Source organism: Anabrus simplex, chromosome 3 (genome assembly GCF_040414725.1).
Source record: "Anabrus simplex isolate iqAnaSimp1 chromosome 3, ASM4041472v1, whole genome shotgun sequence".
NCBI classification, from domain to species: domain Eukaryota; kingdom Metazoa; phylum Arthropoda; class Insecta; order Orthoptera; family Tettigoniidae; genus Anabrus; species Anabrus simplex.
In genome coordinates, this window is record NC_090267.1 from 391061867 (window position 1) to 391087047 (window position 25181).

The window sequence follows — 25181 nt, forward strand, 5'->3', positions numbered from 1 at the left end:
GAGTGGTATTTCAGAGTCGAAAGAAAACTAAATTGATCAACAACAACATTGCACTTGCAATTGTTTGTTGCGATGTTCTTTTTCTCTTTTGCTGCCGGAGTTAGATAACTTTCTTCCTTAGCACGCCATTCCTCTCGTTCATTCATTTTCTGATACTCTTCGTACGTGGCACACTGGTTCATCTTATTATTCCAGCTTTTTGATCCCTACTCTGACGCGCCGATTGGAATGATCATCGTACGCATTTAACGGAATAATGGCAGAGGCTTGCTTATGATCTGATCTAGAATTATAGTTTCAACCTATTCCAAATGACAGCACCACAGTTCACAAAATAAGCCGTTTCTTAGGAAAATCTTCTTCTCTTCACCTATATTAAATTCTACATTCATTTTATTCCAAATTAACACCGAAGAGGGTGTTTCTTCTCTCTTTCCCCTGGCTTAGGGGAAAAATTGCCTCAAAGTCAGATAGTTTCTTTTCTCCCGCCGGTGTAGTGAATTGAGATTTTTCCGACTCATTGGATACTCCTAGAAAACTGACGAGTAAAAGGGCATAGGAAACTGGTAGTACAATCGCCGTACAATTTGGAGAGATCTACAACTTTGGTCCTATGACTTGTTTTCGTATCTCTATGCCTTATACGTTAAATAAAGCTGAATTTCTCGATTCCAGGTTAATTGTGTACTTTTTACACGTTCGACACACTTATAATAATAATAATAATAATGTTATTTGCTTTACGTCCCACTAACTACTCTTTTACGGTTTTCGGAGACGCCGAGGTGCCGGAATTTAGTCCCGCAGGAGTTCTTTTACGTGCCTGCAAATCTACCGACACGATGCTGACGTATTTGAGCATCTTCAAATACCACCGGACTGAGCCAGGATCGAACCTGCCAAGTTGGTGTCAGAAGGCCAGCGCCTCAACCGTCTGATCCACTCAGTCCGGCTATAGAAAATCACACTCAGCATGCACATTGACACGATCAGAGGTCGTAAGTTAACCACATTTTATGATTCCAGCTGTCACATGAGTATAAAAAATGTAATATGTGAAAACTACCCAAATTTCACCCTATTCAATTATTCTAACTCAACCTAACCCATAAATATAGGAGATACGAGAAAATGTCATAGGACCAACCATGTAGAACAGTAAAAGAGGCGTCTGATGGTGAAATCCCTTTGTCGATTTGTCGTACAGTTTCAAACCAGTAACTCTCGAAATAAAGTTCTGCTCTTATAAACATGCCCATGTTTATCTATATTAATAAAGTTGTATGGATTCCGCTGTCTGTAATTTCGTTTTTTTGCAAGTTTTTCGGATATTTATTCGTTTTAGGTCAACTCAAGACCGTATCCGTGGTTTTCATTTTTCGTATCTGTTTGTTCCACCATCATGGCGAAGCGGCTGCATAGATCTCAACCAAACTTCATATTTAGAGTATACTCATTGCGGGGAAGTTTTAGTTTTGTGTATGACTTAAAAATCTCTGAAGGGACGGGGGTTTTGGGGCGCCAAAGATTTCCTCCACATTTCAAAAATCCTACTGGATCTGCCGGTTTTGAACCCGCGGTCTTGAGATTGTTGTGACCTTGTGAAGAAGAACTGATAGTTAAAAATGTTACAACGTGTGTATTTTGTTCGGAGGTTACGCTTAGATTCTTTTAAGGGGAATTATTAAATTTGTATCTTTCTATATCCTTCTTCTTCTTCTTCTTAACCTGTTTACCCTCCAGAGTTGATTTTTCCCTGGGACTCAGCGAGTGATCACCTCTACCGCCTCAAGGGCAGTTTACTGGAGCTTCAGACTTTGAGTGGGGATACAACTGGGGGGAGGACCAGTACCTCGCCCAGGCGGGCTCACCTGTTATGCTGAACAGGAGCTTTATGGGGGATGGGATGGTTGGAAGAGATGGGCAAGGAACGGGGAAGGAAGCGTCCGTGGCCTTAAATTAGGTACCAACCCGGCATTTGCCTGGAGGAGAAGTGGGAAACCACGGAAAACCACTTCGAGGATGGCTGAAGTGGGAATCGAATCCTCCTCTACTCAGTTGACCTCACGAGGCTGAGTGGATCCCGTTCCAGCCCTCGTACCACTTTTCACATTCCCAGTGTGGCAGTGGGCTCGTCAGTTGGATTGCTACACCTTTCCAAGACGCTAGTGCGCCGTTGAGAAACCACTGCAAGCCTCTTATGGTGGTGTTATTGTTTAGGTCATTAGTCCATAGACTAGGTTGCTGCGGCTTTCCTTGCCACCCTATCCTGTTCTAAACTTTTCATTTCTACGTAACTACGACTTCCTATATCTGCTCTAATCTGTTTGACATATTCACGTCTTTATCTCTCTCCACCGCTCTTACCATCTACACTTCTTTTAAAAATTAACGAGACAAGTCCTAGATGTCTTAGGTCAAATTTCGCCAAATCGTTCTTTTCTCACAAGTTCGATTCACATTTCAAAAGCTTCCACATTGTCATTCCTTTTGAGTTTGTTATTATCCATGTTTCAGTTCCATTCAGTGCCACGCTCCAAACTGAAGTCTTCTAAAACATCCTTCTAATTCCTTTACCAAAATGAGCATATTTCCTTTCTTAAGAACGGCCCTTCTTGCTTGTGCTAGTTTGCATTTGATATCCTCACTTCTGCCATCATTAGTTATTCTTCGACCCAAATAACAATATTCATGTATGCTTTAATACTTAATTTCCTAATCTAATATTGCCTACATTAGCTGATTTCGTTGTCTGCACTCCATTACGTTTGTTTCTGATTTATTTATTTTCATCTTCTATTCCTTCTCCAAGACTGCGTCTCCATTTAGCAATTTCTCCGGATTTTCTGCAGACCCGGATAAAACAACAACAAAAGAAGTTTACTTTTGAATAGTAACGTGTAGTCTAGGACTAAACTCTTTGTCATGGCAAGCTTTGGAATGTAAGCAGTGACACAATCAGCGAAGTAATAGTAATTATTTTGTGCACACAGTGAAATTAGACACTGTACGTTGACAAGTTGAAGCTGAGTTGGGAGAAGATCAATTTGGGTTCAGAAGAAATGTAGGAACACGTGAAGCAATCCTGACTTTACGTCTGATCTTAGAGGATCGAATCAAGAAGGACAATCCCAAGTACATGGCATTCATAGATATAGAAAAGGCATTCGATAATGTTGATTGGACCAAGCTATTTACGATTCTGAAGGTGATTGGCATCAAATACTGAGAACGACGAATTATCTACAATCTGTATAAAAATCAGTCTGCAGTGATAAGAATCGAGGGCTTTGAAAAAGAAGCATCAATCCAGAAAGGAGTGAGGCAAGGCTGCAGTTTGTCCCCCCCTCCTTTTCAGTGTTTACATGGAACAGGCAGTAAAGGAAATCAAAAAAAAGAATTTGGAAAGAGAATCACAATCCAATGAGAGGAAATCAAAACCTTGAGATTTGCCGACGATATTGTTATTTTATCTGAGACTGCAGAAGATCTCGAGAAGCTGCTGAATGGTATGGACGAAGTCTTGGGTGAAAGTAAATAAGTCCAAAACAAAAGTAATGGGGTGCAGTCGAATGAAGGCAGGTGATGCAGGAAATATTAAATTAGGAAATGAAGTCTTTAAGGAAGTAGATGAATATTGTTACTTGGGTAGTAAAATAACTAACGATGGCAGAAGTAAGGGGGACATAAAATGCAGATTAGCACAAGCAAGGAAGAGCTTTTTTAAGAAAAGAAATATGCTCACTTCAAACATTGATATAGAAATTAGGAAGATGTTTTTGAAGACTTTCGTGTGGAGCGTGGCATTGTATGGAAGTGAAACATGGACGATAACTAGGTCAGAAAGAAAGAGAATAGAAGCTTTTGAAATGTGGTGTTACAGAAGAATGCTGAAGGTGAGATGGATAGATCGAATCACAAATGAAGAGATACTGAATCGAATTGGCGAGAGCAGATCGATTTGGCTGAATTTGACGAGAAGAAGAAATAGAATGATAGAACACATCTTAAGACACCCAGGTCTTGTTCATTTGGTTTTTAAAGGAAGTGTAGGTGGTAAGAACGGTAGGGGTAGATCAGGGTATGAATATGACAAGCAGATTAGAGCAGATGTAGGATGCAGTAGTTACGTAGAAATGAAAAGTTTAGCACAGGATAGGGTGGCATGGAGGCCTGCATCAAACCAGTCTATGGACTAATGACTCAAACAACAACAATGTTGTTTATCACAGCCAATCAATTCAGGCATCACATCGGAATACTTAACTCTGGCGAAGTAAGCATACGGTCCGGGAATATGGAGCATTTTTGGAAATTACATAAAATAAATTATTATCCATTATGCCTTTCCTGCCATTCCCAGGCTTGTCTTGATGCAGGATTTCTTCCTAGACTACTAAAATATTCCTTTTCAAAAGGAAGTGTGTGGGTACTGAGCTTGTGTGCAATCTTTTGAATGCCCTGTATATGAAGTTGGTGCAAGACTTTTGTTCACATAAAGAGGCCTTTTACAGACATGTTTTCATATCCAGGAATTTGATGCATGCTTTTATTTTCATGTCCAGGAATTTGGTGTACCTTCCCGAAATGATGAGTGGACCTGCTTCTCAGCCAACCTGACACAACATTCCACTTGGTATATACCGATACATCCACTTAAAAGGATGACAGAAAACAGTTCGATCGAGAGCTTTGGAAGTTCACCACAGGTGTATTGATACAAATGCCAGGTAAGCAACCTTTGGAAGGAAGTGTTATTATAAACGGCAGCGTAATACAAATAGCTTTTAGACCTCGGCATGTGCTATATGTGTGTACTCGTCAGCACTTACTACCCTAAAAGTTTATTTAAATTATGTCTACCTCCGCAGCTTAACGGTTAGCACTATTAGCTTCCGTCCTTGGTAGCCCGGGTTCGATTCCCGGTACTGCCAGAAATTTAAGAATGGCAGGAGGGCCGGTGCATGGTTAAAACGATACATGCAGCTGACATTCAATCGGGGCGTGCCTGAAAAGAGCTGCCCCACTTGGGGACGATGAAATGAAATGAAATGTCGTATGGCTTTTAGTGCCAGGATATCCCAGGACGGGTTCGGCTCGCCAGGTGCAGGTCTTTCTATTTGACTCCCATAGGCGACCTGCGCGTCGTGATGAGGATGAAATGATGATGAAGACAACACATACACCCAGCCCCCATGCCGTAGGAATTAACCAATTAAGGTTAAAATCCCCGTCCCGGCCGGGAATCGAACCCGGGACCCTCTGAACCGAAGGCCAGTACACTGACCGTTCAGCCAACGGGTCGGACTGGGGACGATGACACGAGGAGAAAGAAACAATTGGTACAGCATTTGCTCGCGTATATCTCCATTGGCGCTGCAGTCGCGTGCGAAGTTGAACGAGCGCGCTGTTTGGCAAAAGCTGGATTGTTTGGCACTATCGCTAGTGGAGTTTCTCGATAAATTTAAGTCTTATACTGCTCTTATGGAAAATGTCAGTCTCCTGGGCAGCTTATGGCTGCACAATGAGGTTCATAAAGGGCAAAGGAGTATCCTTTCACAGTTATGTTTATTTGAAATTCATTTTCGTGCGAATAAAATAATAATTTGTGTGACACTTATCGCCATGTGGATTGGCCTACTTGCGCTGACTTCATGGTTGTTTTCCCTGTCGGCGCGAATGAGATTCTTTGGATTTTACCGTGAAGACTGAAATTAATGTTTTAGGAAATATAAGGGAAGACATTTTCCTTTCACTGAATGGCCATGTCTTTGAACGCGAGTATCCAGAAAATCCAGTGAAAGAGTATACGAATATAGGCATATGTATGCATCGTGTTCGCAAATCATACATACATGATCCCAATGTTAGAAGTAGGTTAACAGAGACAATTTTGTTTCGTAACCAATAGATTGATACATTATAATGAGAAAGTAATTTTGATTTCTCAACATATTTCTTACACTGCTGATTATTTTGACGGGTATAATTAGCACCTCATGGCCATGATTACTCAGTGTTTAGGGGTTAACTTAATGTATTTCTTTTCCTTTCTTGTAATGCCACTGCTGCGCATGATACTGAGCGAGTGGTTGTGGGTTTTGGGTCACGTAGCTGTGAACTTGCATTCGGGAGATAGTGGGTTCGAACTCAACTGTCGGTAGCCCTGAGAATGCTTTTCCATGGTTTCCCATTTTTACACCAGGCAAATGCTGGGGCTGTATGGTCTATCTTAATTAAGGCTACGGCCGCTTCCTTCCCACTCCTAGCCCTTTCCTATCTCATCGTCTCTGTCGGTGCGACGTGAAGGAAATTGTAAAAACAAAAAAAATATTGTAAATATTTTTTTCAGTTCTCTTCAGTCATATCATTTACTAAGGACCGGAAGGCAAAGTGAAGAGTCGGGCGCTTTAAGGCGCCAAGGGCGGGAAAGGGTTAATTACTCCGTATGTACGCGAGTGCTAGAATCTACTGGATATATTTCCATCAAACTTCATATTTAGAATCCACCTGTCCTTGGGTTGGTTTTAGGGTAAATATTGTTTTTAAATCCCAAACTTAATAGAAATCTACCTGACTTAATGGAAATTAATTTCTAAACCGTTTTTCTCATGTGCATCATTTCGGTAAGACTACTAATAAGGAAGATATCATTAACGGACCGTTTTTCGGTACAAGTCCCATCGGACTTAACTCAAGCGTGTAAAGCGTATTTCTTACAACTTGAAAACTACTGAAGATATTCCAACCAAATTTTATATTTAGCACCCACCTGTCCAAAGGTAGTTTTTAAAGGTCAGTAACATTTCATGTTCCCGAAATGGACTGGCGGTTTATACGGGACCGAAATGGTGATTTTACTCTTCCGCACAAGACCAACCTGACCGGAAATCGACCAAACGTGATGGAATTCCATCTCTAAAACTTTGTTTTCATGTGCATTTTTTCGTCAGGATGATTAATAAGAGAGATATCATGAATGATCAGTTTTGCAGGTTAAGTCCAGCTGACATAGCCCAAAAGGTGTTGTACGTGGAGCAGATTCCTTATCTATGCATATAAATAACGACATACATAGCATTTGGCTCATATATGGCTACAGGGTGAGCCAATTTTCGTGAAGAGGTTGATGATTCTATATTTCTTATAGAAAGTATGAATTATACATGTAAAAAGTAACGACTGTGTGCCTCTACCTTGACTATTTTGGCGAAATTTTCGCACAGCTACCCGTTTGAGGGGTAATCATGACCATCTGCATATTTTTTTGGTTTGGTTTCCTGAAAGTCCTTATTTTTACCCTCATCGCCCAAAATCCAGATTGCGGCATAATCTGCCAGACTAAAAAGAAAATTTAAATTTGACAGAATTATACGTTTTAGCGTGTAATGAACGGAATGAAGATCTTTAAATTTTTCACTTTTTATCCCCGAAGAATATCGAAATATGCAGGCATTTTTAATGGTGGTGCACACGTTCGGAAATTCCTATCACATAACGGATTGCACAATCTCCGTTCAATTTGGAATGATCTACAACCTTGGTCTTATGACTTTTTGCCGTATCTGTATCCCTTTTACGTTTGATTTTTCTCTATTAATCGATGTTAAGTCAATTTGGAATTTTCACATGCATAATTCGTACGTTCAAATTACTTATATGAAATACACAATCATCTAACTCTTCACGAAAATTGGCCCACCCAGTAGCCATATATGAGCCAAATGCTATGTACGTAGCTGTCACATAATTATCCGAAAAGTAATGAAATGTGAAATAACCTTACAAAATCTTTATCCTGTTCAACGTTTCTAACTCAATATGACCCAAGAATAGATGAGATATCATAGAACCAGCCATTTAGGCCACTAAATCCGGCGTCTTATGGTACAATCGTTTGTCGATATGACGTACGTTTAGCAGCAGTTAATCTGTAAATGAAAGTCTACAATATTGTAAACACGCATATACTTTCGTATGTCGATCTATATATATTCACTGATGTCGATTTGTAGCGATCGAGAAAGGGTGTGTCTGCTATTGTAATCAGTACTCGCCACACCGACTTTGACTGGCAGTAGGAATGGGGTCCTTCTCCAACTCCTGTGTAACTGGCATTGGTAAGGAAGGCTTACCATTGTAATGAATAGTTCACTTCTCGATTTGACTTGTAGAAGGCAAGGGAGCATGCAGTTTTGTTTAAAACTCCCCTACCCGATTGTGTTTCGCTGCAGGCCAGGGTGCCCGCCATTATAAACAAATGTACCCATCTAAAATTTGACTGGCATCAGGCATAGTGCCCTGCTATTTTGATGGAATCTCACCAGTTTGGTGTGACTGGCAGTAAGCTGGCTGGCAGTAGGAAAAGGGGCCTGACATTATAATGATAACTGCCCAACTCAATTTCGACTGATAGTAGGGTAGTTGCCTGCCATTATAATAGAAACTCCTCAACTGTTATCTGTCTGGAAGTAGGAAAGGAAGCTGCCATTGTAACGAAAACTCCCCAAATTGATTGTGACCGCGCAGTAGGCAATGGGGCCTGCAGTTATACGTAATGTTAACTTCCCAACTCGATTGTGAATGGCAGTAGGCAAGTGAGCCTGCCGTTACCATCACAAATACGTAACAAACACTTTACATTGGAAACAACGTACGGGGACCTCCCCATGCTGTTTCTCGGTTAACGCTAAGAGACATGCAATTTTAAAACAATCTTATTCACTGGATGTACAGTATTTACTTCGATATTCGAAAACAAATTAGAATACCGTAGCGAAGCACGGGTACATTTGCTAGTCTACAATATATCACAAAAAGCCGGCCCCATGGTGTAGGGGTAGCGTCCCTGCCTCTCCCCCGGAGGCCCCGGGTTCGATTCCCGGCCAGGTCATGGATTTTTACCTGGACCTGAGGGCTGGTTCGAGGTCCACTCAGCCTACGTGATTAGAATTGAGGAGCTATCTGACGGTGAGATAGCGACCTCGGTCTCGAAAACCAAGAATAACGGCCGAGATGTGCTGACCTCACGACACCTCACAATCTGCAGTTCTTCGGGCTGAGCAGCGTCGCTTGGTAGGCCAAGGCCCTTCAAGGGCTGTAGTGCCATGCGGCTTGGTTTTTATATCACAAACAACCTAACATGATACGGACATGAAAACTGGTATCTAGAATCTCCTTTAAAAATAAAAGAACACAAATTTTTGTTTTCAGAAAATCCACCTAAGGGTTGATGAAAGAGGGAGGGGAGAGAAGGTGAAAAGAAGTGAGGAAAGATTTGAATTATTTATATGAGGATACATATATCTAAGAAACTGAAAACCGAGCTCGATACCTGCAGTCGCGTAAGTGCGGCCAGCATCCACTAATTGGGAGATAGTAGGTTCGAATCCCACTGTCGGCAGTCCTGAAGATGGTTTTCCGTGCTTTCCCATTTTCTCACCAGGCAAATGCTGGGGCTGTACCTTACTTAAGGCCACGGCCGCTTCCTTCCCATTCCTAGGCCTTCCCTATCCCATCGTCGCCATAAGACCTATCCGTGTCGGTGCGACGTAAAGCAACTAGCAAAAGGAGAAAACTGAAGATGTTACAGACTGTTAAAATGGGTACTAGGAATCTCCTTTAAATATAAATGAACACCCTTTTTTTTTTTAGAAAATCCACTTAAGGGGGTTAAATAATAATGAAAACGGGTGAATTAAAATGAGTCTTTTCTTCTTCTACCGCTTTTCCCACACCTGTGGGGTCGCAAATGTGCATTTGACCCTGTTTGACGGCTGGATGCCCTTCCTGGCGCCAACCATATGTCTAGGGATGTAATTACTATTGCATGTTCCTGTTGTGGTTGGTAATGTGTTGTGTTGAGTGAATATGAAGAGGAGTGTGTTGGGACAAATACAAACAACCTGTCCCCTAGCCAGATGAATTAATCACACGCGAAGGAAATCCCCGACCGAGCCCGGAATCGTACCCGGAACCCTGTGAACCAAAGGCCTCAACGCTGACCACTCAGACAACGAGTGGGGAAGTTTTTAAAATGATTATATCTACAGTATATCTCAAACTTAACATGTTACAGACGTGAAAATTCGTATTTGTAATCTCCTTTAAAAATAAAGAAACGTGTACTTTTTTTTCCCGATAATCAACTTAAGCTGGATCGAAAATATGTTAAGAGTTGAATTCTCTTTCTGAGGAACCTTATATCTCACAAACTAAGATGTTACAGACGTGAAAATCGGTATTTGTAATCTCCTTTAGAAATAAAGAAACCCTTTTCTTTTCGACTTAAAAGAAGACACTTTCTCACATGTGGAGTTCCATGTCGCATGTTCCAGATTTAGCTCTGCCAGGAGCCTGGTCATCTTAGCCCCAAAAGCCAATGGCACAAACGTGGTTTACAAAGAGGCTCTGGGGTAAATGAAATGCAATTTTTCGGTGAGTTTTTTATACTAAAGGGGTTTTCAGATAATGTCTTACTGCAATACCGAGGTACAATTAATTTTTATCAACTTACCAAATCGTCGCGAGCGAAGCTGTGGGTAACAGCTAGTTTTATCATAAATTCTCATCGCAGCCCTATTTTCAACACAAATTCCTCCTTATTACTCTTTTGATCATCTTCCTTTAATTCCTTAGTCCTCTATTAGGGCGAACATACTTCACATCACAGCCAACACCGTTGCTGGTACATTCGCATCACACATTTTGCGACGCTAACTTTCTGTCCTCCAGCCGTAAGAGTTATGTCAAATGTGCATATTGCACGAGTGCTGATAGTAAGCATACTTTTTCTTGATCATTCTTTTACCCTCCAGGGTTTATTCTTTTCCTCAGACTCAGCGATTGATGCTACTTCCATCGCCCCAAGGGCAGCGTCCTGAAGACTTCGGTACGGGGGATGGGGTTTAAAACTGGGGTGCAGGACCAGTACCTCGCCTAGGTGGCCTCACCTGCTATGCTGAACAGGGACCTTCTGGGGGAATGGGAAGATTTGCATGGATAGGCAAGGATGAGGGAAGGAAGCGACCGTGGCCTTACATTAGGTACCATAGCTTCATTTACCTGGAGGAGAAGTGGGAAAGGATGGAAAACCTCTTTCAGAATGGCCGAGGTGGGAATCGAACCCCCTCTACTCAGCTGACTCCCGAGGCTGTGTGGACCCCGTTCCAGCCCTCGTACCACTTTTCAACGCACACTATCCTACTTACTGCCCAAATACTTTTAATAACATTAGAATCGTGGCAGGGCCGGACCTCTGAGGGGGAGGGGGGTGGCAGCTAATCAAACTAACCACTGCACCACAGAGGCTGACTTTCCTATATCTGTGCAGTAAAATGAAAGCGTAATTCGCAGGGGAGAGTATTTAGCTAAGAATGGAATCCTGCAAACTTTCAATGCTTACTTGATTACATACAGTAACATGTTACAGAACATAATAAAATGCAACTTATGCGAAATCGTGATGCTTGATTATTGACATAAATAACTTAGAGCTAGGGATAATCCGAAAATATGTTTAAGAAAATAAGGGCCATGTAACAAAATGTGCGACATGTTACCTATCAACAATACCTTGAAATCTGTATAAAGGAAGCTGCGCAGGTCGTGAATCTGTATGTGATGGCCATCCATCAAGAACTTCACATCTCAGTCTGCGCGGTTGCTAGGTAACTTCGCGTCACACGTTTTATTGAAGGACGTATTTATGATCATTAAATTTTACCAAAGGGATATTTCATAATGTTTGAAAAGTATTTAAATCCTAATCGAGTTCGATTTACTAACTTCATGAATATACCTAGTGCCCCGCTTTTTAGGTCGCATTTTTAGGAAAATGTGGTAGATAAATACGAGTAAAACACGTTATTATTATTATTATTATTATTATTATTATTATTATTATTATTATTATTATTACTACTACCACAACTATTGGGTCTTAACCAGAGTCCAAAGATCACATATAATATAAAAATGTGATTTATTTGAGGACTTGTAAGTCACTTTTCCAATATAAGCTACGAACTACTGTAGTATATAGTAATTGATTATATGGTACAATGTCAGTGGTAATTTTACAGCTTGGTATGCACTCCTCACTTGAAACGTAATTGGTCAGAAGTCCATCATTTATGACGTGTGGTTATAAGACTTAGATGCAAAGAGTCTAAAACAAGGCAAGACAAGCTGCTTTGACTTAGATATGACCGTAAGTGATCGACTAATTTCTCTTAGAAACTCATCGAGCGAGTTGGTAGCGCGGTTAGGGTCGCGTAGCTGTGAGCTTGCGTTCGGCTGATAGTGGGTTCGAACTCCACTGTCGGCAGCCCTTTCCGTGGTATCCCATTTTCTCATCAGGCAAATGTTGGAATTGTATCTTAATTAAGGCCACGGTTGCTTCCTTCCCACTCCTAGACTTTATCATCGCCATAAAACCTATCTGTGCCGGTGCTACATAAGGAAAATTGTAAAAAAATATATATATTCATAACTCTAATGATTTGCGCAAAATTTGCGTAATTTTACGTATTGAAGGAACATTTCGAAATGTGGCCTAGGGCGCTCGCATGTCCGGCGCGGAGGAAGATCATCTCGAGACATATGAATGGACCAGTGCTGTACAGTCCTCCATGATTTTCTGAAAATGAACTACACAGTACTGAACAGATAATAATAATAATAATAATAATAATAATAATAATAATAATAATAATAATAATAATATGTGGCCTCCGAAGGGGCCTGGTTGCAGACGTCGTATACGCGACCTGCGCGTCTATGATGAATTCTACTGTAACGATGAAGAAGGCACACACACCCAGCCCGTAAGCCATCGGAATTAACCAGTAAAGCTTCAAAACGAACCCGGGGCCAAAGGCCAGCACGAATTACAAATCTACGTCCTCTAATATTTTTTCTTTGGATTTAGATAACTACTTTAGCGTATAGGTTATATAAAAGTAATTTTTTTTTAGGAACTTCAATCATTCAGACGGAATGAAATTATAAAACGATAACAGTAAACATAAATTTGAATCTTACGTAAGAAATATAAATGATAAGAGTAAAAAGATGGAATCGGTCTTCTGCAAATAATGTTATACTGTATAGAGTACTAAATAAGTTGCATGATTGTGAGCGATTGCAAAAGAAACTGGACAAAGTTGTGAGATGGACAGCAGACAATGGTATTTTCTGCATATTTTTATAGGTTTCTGTAGGCACCTGTGGTGCTGGTGGTGGTGGCTGTTGTCGTTATGGGTCCTAAGACTGATTTGAAGCATCTCTCTCATGGCACTCGTTCCTTGGTCTTCCCCTACTGTCCTTACTTCCTTCAAAAACAAGTCCTGGGTGCTTCAAGACGTGTCATGTCGATCTCTTCTCTTCCTTGGTCTGATTTCACGAAATCATTCTCCCGTCACCAACGCGATTCAGTACGCTTAATCTCTTCAGTACTGGCGTTTAGTCTTTCAGACCCATGCTAATTGTTTGTATACTTCGTGGGCGAATGATGGTAGTTGCAAAATATGTTTCTCTGTGTACCTTCCTCTCCCCTTAATCTAGTTTGACTTTGCACTCTAGTGAATTTCAACACTTTTCATGCAAAATCGCGAGCAGAATATGCCTTCTTTTATCAGATGCAAAGGCACATACTCGTTAAGCATGCGGTCAGTTCGATGCTTCGATATATTATTATTATTATTATTATTATTATTATTATTATTATTATTATTATTATTATTGTCGTCTTCCTGTCTGAATTAATTTTATAGCATTATTCCCATCTGTGGAGCTCGATTGAACTTGTTGACCTGATTTTGATTTTTATTCTCCCAAAATCTCTTCATCTGGGCACTGAAAATTTTCTTCCGTTCTGTAGTCTTGGTATTCATTTTCTCAGCAAATGATTTATGTTGACTGCTTTTTTTTTGAATTGGAGAAGATCTTGAATAATTTCCTGTGGGATGCCAGTTTCCTTACGATCTTTTTCTATTTCACTAAATCACTTGTTCTTGACTTTCATTGAGAGAGCAAGGTTGAGAATCCTTTTGGTGTGCCTGTCATTGTTCCGAGAATGTGGCCATGGAACTTGAGTCGCCTTTATGGTGTCGATAATTCAGAATGCTGATAAAGCTCTCGAAACTTCCCTTTAATCCAGATTCCCTCTAAATAGACTGGACAAAAGATTTTCCTCAATATTTTCCACTCACATTTCTCTGTCTTTAATAACTGATCTGACTATTATTATTATTATTATTATTATTATTATTATTATTATTATTATTATTATTATTATATAATTCGCTGGGGCCATCAAGGACCACGTTAAGTCTTGTTGCATTTGACACTGAACTTGGCCTTCTTTAGAGCCCAAATTTCCCTCATTCTTTGTGAGTGGGCCTGCTTACGCTCCCCTGTCCAAGGGGCACCGTGTCTTCTCTTCGGTTGCTCGTCTCGGTTTAGCCCGTTCGTCAATATTTTCTTGCGGAAGAGATCTCTGTTAAGGGCGTCTTCAGCTGAGATATGTAGCATTTGCAGGTCTTCTTTGGTATTTCTAAACCAGGGAATTGTAGTTTTGGGATTTGAATCAAAAATTTAAAAGATTTCTTTAGTTAACTTTCTTCCGTCCATTCTTTTCAGATGACCGTAAAATCGTGCCCGTCTTTTTCTGATTGTGTCAGTAATTTTCTCTATTTTGCTGTAGACTTCCTTGTTGGATCTCTTTTGATGGATTCTATTTCTGTACTTTGATCCCAAGATTCCTCTCACAATTTTGCGTTCTCTTTTCTCCAGTTCTTCAAGGAGTCCTTTGTTGGCATTTAGAGACAGGGTTTCGGCTGCATATAGAACTACTGGCTTCAGAACTGTTTCATAGTGACGTATCTTGGTGTTTTGGGAAAGGCATTTTTTGTTGTAGATTGTGCGGGATGTTTGGTATGCTATTTCCAGTTTGCGCACTCGCTCCTGAAGTGCTTCTTTGTCCAGTCCATTTTTCATGATGATCTCACCCAGGCATTTGAATTTGTCTACTTGGATGATGTCCCCGTATTTTGTATGGAGTTTTGGTGGAGCCTCTTTGATGTTAGTCATTACTTCTGTTTTCTCAAACGATATCTGCAAACCAGTTTGTTCGGCAATTTCCTTTAAAATTTCAACTTGAGCTCTAGCGGTTTCTATGTCGTTTGAGAGAACAGCAATATCATCGGCAAATGCTAAACAGTCTGTTGCGATCCCCTTGGATTTGGTTCCTATTCTCAGTGGACTGTAGTTGGTTTCCTGTAATCTCACCCGCCAGGTTCTGATGATCTTTTCAAGAACACAGTTGAAGAGTATCGGGGATAGCCCATCACCTTGTCGGACTCCTGTTTTGATGTCAAAGGAATGTGAGAGACATCCGTGGAACTTCACCTTGGATTTTGTATCGGTCAGTGTGGCTCTAATTAATGCCAGCAGTTTCAAATCGACTCCAAATTCATTTAAGATGTTTAGCAGGACTTCCCGGTCAATGGAGTCGTACGCTTTCTTAAAGTCCACAAAGACAGACACATACTGCTTGGACCTTAGTGTACAATATCTGATGATCGTTTTGAGATTTTGGATCTGTTCAGCTGTTGAGCGACCTTTTCTGAACCCTCCTTGGTATTCACCTATTTGATGTTCGACTTGTGCTTCCAAACGCTCCAGGATGGCAAGTGATAGAATTTTGTAAGTCACGTTTAGCAAAGATATTCCTCTGTAGTTGTTGATGTTCTTCATGCTGCCTTTTTTGTGTAATGCATGGATAAAATCTATTTTCCAATCTTCGGGTAGGGTCTCATTGTTCCAAATTTCTTCTATTTGCTTTTGCAAGATATCAAGTGATTCCTCTGGGGCATATTTCCATAGTTCTGCTACTACTGAGTCTTCCCCCGGCGCTTTGTTATTTTTGAGACGGGCAATATGGCGCTTGATCTCATCTCTGTTGGGTGGTCTGGAATCTGGGTACCTGAGTAAGGGTTCCTTGGTCTCAATGGCGCTTTGCGGTTTAGAGCAATTAAGTAAATTCTTGAAGTAATCTGCCAGAATGCTGCAATTTTCTTCATTTGACGTCGCCAGTGTGCCGTCCTTTCGCTCAAAGCATAGAGATGGTGGTTTATAGCCAGTGAGTTTGTGTTTGAAGGCTCTGTAGTACTCTCTGCTTTCATTCTTCCTAAAGTTTTGTTCTATCTTTTCAATGAGAGATTTTTCGTATTTACGTTTCTCAGTTCTGAACACCCTAGCTGCTTGGGTACGTTGGGTTTTGTAGGTTTTCCAATCATTTTCTGATTTCGTAGAGTTGTACCGTTTCCACGCATTGAGTCTTTCTTGGAGGACTGATTCGCAGGTACTATTCCACCAGGCATGCTTTTTGCTTCTCTTGATTTCTGCAACGTCTTTGGCGGCCTCAACAAGGAGACTTTTGGCGTTGTTAAAGTCACAGTCATTTGGTCTAGCCTTCTCGTGGAACTCCTCGACTCTTTGCCGAAGTTTATCATTGTCGAAGCGTGTGATCTGTTTGGTTGTCTTCCTTGTGTTTGCGGGAATTGGTTTGAATTTGATAAGAGACATATAATGATCTGAGGCCACATTGATGCCTTTCTTTACCTTGACATAATCTCGGGGCTGTTTCTCCTGGAGATTGCAACATGATCAATTTGGAACTCTCCGAAAGCTTGGGTGGGAGAACGCCAAGTCATTTGCTTTCTGGGTAGATGGCGAAACTGGGTCGACATGACCTGCAGGTTGTGATTTTCGCAAATGGACACCAGTCTTTTGCCGTTGGGATTGGTTCTTTTGTGAGTAGGGTAATTTCCTATAACTTTCTTGTACTTCTGTTCACGACCTAGTTGGGCATTGAAGTCGCCCAAAAGAAGCTTGACATGGTGTTTGGGGATTTTGTTTAATTTTTCATCCAGTAGATCCCAGAAATTATCAACTTCGTCTGGGCCAGACTTGTTCTTATCGTTTGTAGGAGCATGTGCGTTAACTAGGGCGTAGGTTTTGTTTGCGCATTTAATTGTGAGTATAGACAATCTGTCATTCACAGGTTCGAAATTTGCAACCGATTTAAGGATCTTGGTTCTAACAGCAAACGCGGTTCCAAGCATCACAGCTCCATTGAGGATTCCTCTTTGCGCTTTGCTCTTGAAAAATCGGTAGCCTTCGGATTCAAAAACCTCTTCATCTGGGTACCTTGTTTCCTGTAGGGCCATTATGGATATTTGATTTTCGTGAAGAGCTTTGGTAAGGGTTTTCAGCTTGCCAGTTTGTGTAAGTGAATTTATGTTGAAAGTTGCTAGAAAGGTTTTAGATTTTGGCCTGAGTTTTTGACTCTTCGGGGTACACCGAGACGCTCCGACTCGTCTCTTGCATGATGTCGAGTCTCCTCCAGAATCCGAACGAGACTCGTGCGCCGTGGTGTTCACGACGAGGGATTTATCCGAAGATTTACCCCCTGGGGTATGTTTCTTGAGATGTTGTGCCATCATGCTTTTTGACTTGACTTGACTTTGCTTTGGACGGGTACCCATCCTTTTACAACTAGGGTTGTTAGCCCTAGAGGTTGCCTCAAGATGTTTTCTGGCTTCTGGTCATTTACCAGACTTCGCCGTAACCCTGGCAAGGGACCAGTTTTTTTTCACGGTGGTATTTTATTTCCCTACTACCCTCTGACCCTGCTGGCGGCAGAGCCAGCGAGCTTCCCCAATTCCAATGGGACGCGCCCGGTGGAGGTAACCGGTAAATCCCCACACGGGTATTATTATTATTATTATTATTATTATTATTATTATTATTATTATTATTATCGTCGTCTTCCTGTCTGAATTAATTTTATAGCATTTTCCCCATCTGTGGAGCTCGATAGAACTCATAGAACTTAATTATTACTACTACTAATAATAATAATATTAATAATAGTGGCGGTGGTGGTGGTGGTGGTGGTGTGGAGGCAAACCTTTAATTTTGTGTAAGTAATGCACACTCCTTGTTTATTTTTTTCGTTCTAGAAAATCGAAAATTCCACCGAGAGATCTTCAGTCGCCGGGCGTGTGCTGTATGAAACGCTAATGCGGCTTACACTTGCAAACTGATGGCTCCAGTTCCACAAATCAGGCAATAGAACCTCGTCAGTCATGAGACGATTTCTAAGGGGTTTCGATGAGGGAAAGTGTGTTGCCAACTTGCAGCAGTTAGTTGGCAGACTGGTTAGAAGATGATAGCTGTCCAGTCAGCAAGAAAAGAGAAGCATATGGGGCACAGAATGATGGGTAGCAGTATTACAAACAAGATAATAGAATCTGCTCTTTCAAGATAGAAGATGTCGAAGCGGATTCGATGTTGGAAAGTGTGTCGTCAACTTGCAGAAGGAAGTTTGAAGACTGCTCAGAAGATGGATAGTCTTCCAGCCAGCAAAAAAGGAGAAGCACATGTGGCAGCTTATCTTACAAGATGAAGGAAGAGGAAGGTAAGTCATCTTCAGAGAGAGAAATCGTATAATATTGAAGAAATATTCTGAACAGCAGAGAAATGTCCTTTGCACAATGAGTTATTTAGAATATGCCCAGTAGTGGTAGATATCTGGAAATAAGATTTGATAAGCAGCATATCAAGTCCGGCTAGTCTTAACGATCTTGGACAAGGAATTGATAAGGTCTGTGGTTTGTCATTTTGGGGGAATGGAACAATCTGCTTCAAATAGTTGTAATTTAATGGAATTATCATCATCAGTGTCCCACTCCAGTCGCCCGGGTGTGGTTTTAATGGAATTGTATTTGGTAAAATTTATTTATAGACATTTAAAGGGAATTGCGTAGAGGCAATAGGAGTTTTAGAATATAGTATTTTAGCTTACTGGGCCTAGTTTAACTGTACTGTGCACGCCCATTATGTGAAATTAGAGATAACAGTGTTGCTTTTCCCCTTTAAAGGAACGGTCTCCACCAACACGACGAACATCCCTCACCCCGGGGCCAAAATTTTGGTGACGGGTCTTAACCTCACACATCTCAAAATGAGTAAACTATTCGACGTGATTCTCTTTTCTAATTAAATAGTACAAAAATCCATTTCTACTTTAGATACCATATGCCTTCCACTGTCATCTTGTTGACTTTGCAGAATATAAAGAACATGAGACTCCTACTCGGACTTCCCTCTGTTTGAGCAAAGAACTGCATTTTACTGAACTCCCCTATTCGCGCAGGCTAAATCCTGCTGTCTGAATGAGCACCGTCCTTCTAATTTTCTCGAACTGTGAACTGTCTTCGTCTGGAAATGCCCTCTCATATTCCAAGTTATAATTCTCCCAACACTGGAAGTGCTCGTATACCGACAGTTATACAGAGATTACATTGTCATATATATATATATATATATATATATATATATATATATATATATATACCCTCACAATCGAGGTGTTTGGCCTCTGGCCAGACCTATTGACCGGTTTACAATTAGATACCAATATGTTACGAAGTTCCTTTTCTTAGAAAGTTGGAGTGCTGTCGTCATTAAGCTAAGTGAACAAATCGTTTAGGGTTGATATGTTAACGACAAATAGTGGCTGTTGGCTAACGACCAGGCGAGTTGGCCATGCGGTTAGGGGCGCGCGGCTGTGAGCTTGCATCCGGGAGATAGTGGGTTCGAATCCCACTGTCAGCAGCCCTGAAGATGGTTTTCCGTGGTTTCCCCATTTTTACACCAGGCAAATGCTGGGGTTGTACCTTATTTAAGGCCACAGCAGCTTCCTTTCCTATCCCATCGTCGCCATAAGACCTGTCTGGTCGGTGCGGCGTAAAGCCACTAGCAAAAAATTGTTGGCTAACGACCAGTACAAATATTAATATAAGGAATACATTTGATATAGTTTTAAAATAATTACTTCCTCCTTGATAAGTATGCCGACTCTAGTCATAACAGACAATGAAATGGATTCTGGTGAACAACAAAGTATTTCTTAATAATTTATGCTGGAATGGGAGAGTTGCTTGCGTGGTTACTCCACACTTACCCTCTTAGAGACAAAAATTACTTGGAAAATTTTAGGGTATATTAATGTGGGTACACTTTCCACATCAGGAATATAGGTAACAAAAGGGTTTTTCTCTATATTGCGCCTGTCCAGGGCTTCAGTGCATAAATAATAATAATAATAATAATAATAATAATAATAATAATAATAATAATAATAATAATAATAATAATAATAATTCGTAAGAGCGATGGCTGAGTGGAATTTGTACGATGTGATCTTCGAAGAACAACCCCGGAATCGAAGTCCCATCACCCCTACTTCATGGTATCCGCGACTAGATTTAAGAGCAACTGGTCCGATGGTCTGTTCGTAAAAATGGGCATTATATGAAACATTTATAAAGTAGGGGATTCTAAATATAAGAGCAATACAGCGTCACTACTAAATTAGAAGAATGGTATTCTATATTTTCGAATATCATTTTAATTAACCGGGAAAAAACACACCAAAAAATTCTATATAAAACTGTGCCATAAAATTTTACACTAAAAGGAAATATATGATGGATTCAAAATTGATAACTCAGTGTTTATCTGTCCTTACAGACTTTTCATTTTGCATCATTTAGCCGTATAACACTTAAAGAGGCGTCCCCGTTATTATCACTTCACTTGCTAATACTCATTTTAAATTATAAATAATTATACATAATAAAAAAGGCACATTCGCAATTACGTATTGCGTCATTATCATGAATTTATATTCGTAAATTCGAAGTTCATTGTGTCTTGATATCATGTGATTAAGGCATTGAATGAATTATGATAAGCACACCTCCTAAGTATTTGAAAGTCATATCGTAACACCAGCCTATTAACCCTACTTGAATATTATTTACAGTAATGGAATTATCACACGAGCATGTTTCGCCGGGATATGAATAACACTATTTAACGAGACAATTCAGAGACAACGTTGTTTTCTGTGGGACAACACATTGACAACAACACCATAACACTATGTACAACAAGATGTCGCGTAGCGAGTCGTGACACTTTAATCAATTTTGATACTGTTTGCCGAAAATGGTTACTTGGGTTCGGACCTGAGCCTTAACTCGAGTCCAAAGATGATGTTAAATTCGAAGTCGTAGAGAAGATAGATTATTTAAGGCTGCCAAGTGTAGGCTACCTAACGTAGAAGCAGTTATTCAGACACATGGAGAATCTTTAAATAAGAAGTCGAAGAGTTGAAGTTTCATAGTAGATAGGTTTATTAAAGATGTGAAGTAAAGTCCTCCAGTGCACAGCTACAAGTACATAGCAGATATTATGATGGTGCACTGACAAATCATATACATTTCCTTAAGCTTAAATAGTCTCTCCAAGGAGAATTACTGGCCTCTGGCCTGCCCTAATGACCTGTTTATTTTAGATATCATTACAGTATATTGTGAAGTTCCTTTTAGAAGGGAAGGACCGCAATGGCCATTACTCATTATGATAAGTGAAATAACCACTTAGGGTCGTTATGCTAACATCCGATAGTGCCTGTCGGCTACTAACCAGTGCAAATATAAATACATTCCAATACAGAGTTGAGTACATTTGACATAGATAATTATATTTACTTCATTTACTTCCTCTGTGAAAGGAAGGCTGACTCAAGTCATAACAGATAAGAGATAACGAAATGGAGCCTGGTGAATGTCAGAATATTTCTAAGTAATTATACTTGAGTGGAAATGCTACTTGTGTGATTATGCCATACCTCCCCCCTTTTGGAAAAAATTATCATTTCTTAAAATGCTAATTTTTGTACATAGACCATAGTTCTCTTTTCTTAAGCCTTTCTGATCTCCTTAGTTGTTGATCAGATTCCATTTCTGCATTATGTTTCTCTAATTCTGTTAGTTCTGGTGCTGAAGGCAATGATCTTACTGAATTACTTCTCAATGGTTGGTTTAATAACCTTGGCATTTCCATTAGACTTTGTCTTTCAATTGGAATATTTTCTAATGATAAATTAATTTGATGTACAGGATTATTTGTAACATGAATTCTAGGACAAAATTCTTTTGATTCCTTCCACCATTTTCTTGGAGAACATTAATTAATTAGCCAAAAGCTCATCTTGCGACAGCAAGAACAACAACAGCATCCACAAAACCAAATGCCAATTAACATTATTATTGATAATACATAGGTGTACCAAGAAGTACCAGTTCTTTTCCAAGAATAATTTTTCTGTTCCTCTCTAAGCTTCTGCTCTTCTATAAATTTATCTACTTCATCTATTTTAAAACTAGCAATTTTCAAGTCATTTAATGATGATACAATATTTGATAAAGGAAGTTTCAAGGGTATATTTTTCATATTTTCTTGTTGAGGAAGGGTTAGACAACAATCGATATCAACATCTACAAATGGAAGGATATCATTTTTTGTTAAATTAGTTTCATGATGTGACAATGAAAATAATGTAGTTTTACTACCTAGACCTTTACAGTCTGTTCTTAAGCTAAGTATACCTCTACCTTGTAATCGATTGGAGTATTTTTCTCCATTTTGACATATTGTTGTAAACAACTCCATTTGAGGTGCTACAAATAACCATGAATTACTCCTGTGAAGTGGTAACCACATCACTTGTTTTAAAGGTAAGTAATTAAAAGTACAAACACTGGGTGCCTGAAAAGTATTAGGATGCATTAGTGTGGGTACACATTCCACATTAGGGATATAGGTATTAATTGGGTTTTTCTCTATACATACATAATTATTTTCATTTGGTTGGATACACTTATCCAACTCATACTGAGTAATATACCCATATTTTTCATTTAACATGCCTGTAAATATATACTCTTTCTGTACATTTAAAAGTTTTGTTGTCATTAGTTTTCATCATCACAGGAAAGGGTATTACTTTGTGTAATATAAATTTTGTTTCCATTGTCATATCCTAAGGATATGGCAAGTTGGGGACTGAAAAAGGGTTCTAAAATGGACTATACTCTACAATGATAACACCAAGTTAAGGTGGCTAATGCCAAGAATTAATATATTAAATTGCCCAAATTAATTCACTGTACAATTATATACATTTATATACAACTCTTGACTGTTACTTTGATTTTGAGTTTAGGGAACTACCTATTCTACTCGACAATCTTGTCTAGCTAATAAGTCCTTAGTTCCCTAATTAGTTCATCTATTACCAGATAATACGTATCTTCCGAGAGGATGAAGTCTTCCACGACGTCTTCTCTCTTGAAGCCTGAATTTCACTTTCACAAATTATCACACGCAGATTTCTGGTTCCCTTCACAATACCCAAGGGATGCAGTTCTGAAAAGTCTTTGTGTTACTGTCCTTGTGACTCCCTAGTGTTGACCTCACGGCGTATACTGGAACCTGCCGCTCCGTGGTTACTTATTCCCAACTATGTGGTCCAAATCTCGTACAGTTCGTTTCCCTACTCGACTCTATGGTGGGCTCCTCTGAGCCTCCAGAATTATGATTTCCCTTGAGTTCCTCTTCTTCACTTATCATAATAAATTCTGAGGTCGGTCTTATTATTACCTATTGGTGATTTTCATTTGCCACTGGTGTGGGGAAAGGAAGAATCTTGTAAACCTTGTTCGTCACTGAGAGGAGTCGTTAGCACATACACTAAGACACCTTGATTAATGATAGCTTGTAATTTGGCTATCTTATATATTAAATACTCGTGAGTTGTGCCCAATTCAAATGGTAGGGTCATCTTCTGAGGGAGTTGTCCTAATGCCTTTTTATAGGCCTTAACTATTTCTGCGGGGCTTAATATCTGAACATGAATAATTCCTAGTTGAGCATATGTAAGGGCTGAAGTTATTACATTATATTGTTCACGTAGTTGGACTAACAAGTCCTCAATTTCTATTAAATGTTGATTAATGTTAACCTCTATGTTGAGATGGTTGTATGCTTGTTCTAACTGTTCGGTTCCATTTTTTATAAAACTTTTAATTTGCTCTAAATTTTGACTAAGTTTTAGTTCATTGTTAGTGACGTCATACAGTATACTATTCATGGATTGGAGAGTCGAACGTACGACCAACATTTGGTCTTTCGCAATTTTAATCATGGATATTTGTTCTTTCTCTAATTCGGATATTTTATCCTGATAAAAATCAGCATCATTTTGATCCATTGTTCCAAACAATGACTTGGATAGCGTGCCAATAAAATTGAATAGACCTCTCTTGGTTCTCTGATTTTGTCCTCTAGAAAATTGTTTAATTATATTTTTGAGATTTTGAATCTTTTGTAGTCTAATTAATTTTAGTTGAACTTCACGTTGACAAGTGTTGTTTAATGTTTGTGGTAGTCTGTAACATAGTGTTTGTGTTTTCTGAATCTTCTTTCGAACAATGGTAAGTGTTGTGTGGAGCTTCGTTAAGTTTACGTATGTAACTTATTTCCATTCAGTAGTAGTAAGTTGTATTACTCCTTGGTCTTTAAAATAAATGCCTGGAGTCTTTTCATAAGGGACGACTTGGTAGTCTAGTGTACTGACCATAATTATGTGGTACATTAATACTACTGGTATGACGATTAGAAGGTGGGTCGCCTTCGCAGTTAGCTGCACCCTCTTGTTCAGTGAGAGTGACCAGTACAGGCTTGGTTTCTCAGAACCGACGTATGCGAGGTGCGAGGTGCGAGGCCCGCCTCGCACAAATCCAGACTGCACGAGCTTACGCAAGTGGTTTCTCAAGCTGCGCGGTGCGCAGTGTGCGCAACCTCGCAGTGAGACCTCGCAGCGTCACCGCGCACTGATTCGTCCGGCCAGATTTGTGCGAGGCGACAGCAGTGCGAGGCGACATTGTTTCTGTTCTTGTTTTTACTGTTTTAAGCAACACGATGAGCTTTACGGACGAAGTGGACGAAGAACTGATTGAAGAAGTTCGAATACACCCAGTGTTGTATAACTTACAACACAAGAGCTACAAAAACAACGTTGTGTAAGACAACTTATGAAAAATGATATAACTGAAGTTGGATAGAACAGCTAATAAATGTTGCTAGTTTTATGTATTATACGATGGTCTTGAGAAGGAAAGATTTCGTAAAAATAGAAACTCCAAAAAACGGAGGTACCAGACGATTAATGTTAATTTACTGTCATTTGGAACGTCCGT

At 39.8% G+C, this 25181-nt stretch overlaps 1 long non-coding RNA gene across 1 annotated transcript in view; it reads left to right on the forward strand.

Annotated features, from left to right (window-relative positions):
* The window catches only part of LOC137499036 (uncharacterized), a 54590-nt gene extending 35211 nt beyond the window's left edge, over positions 1–19379 (forward strand). The window contains exons 2-3 of the long non-coding RNA XR_011017984.1: positions 4566–4730; positions 18030–19379. This is a non-coding gene — a long non-coding RNA (uncharacterized lncRNA). The remainder of the gene's footprint in view (positions 1–4565; positions 4731–18029) is intronic.
* Positions 19380–25181: the final 5802 nt, after the last annotated feature.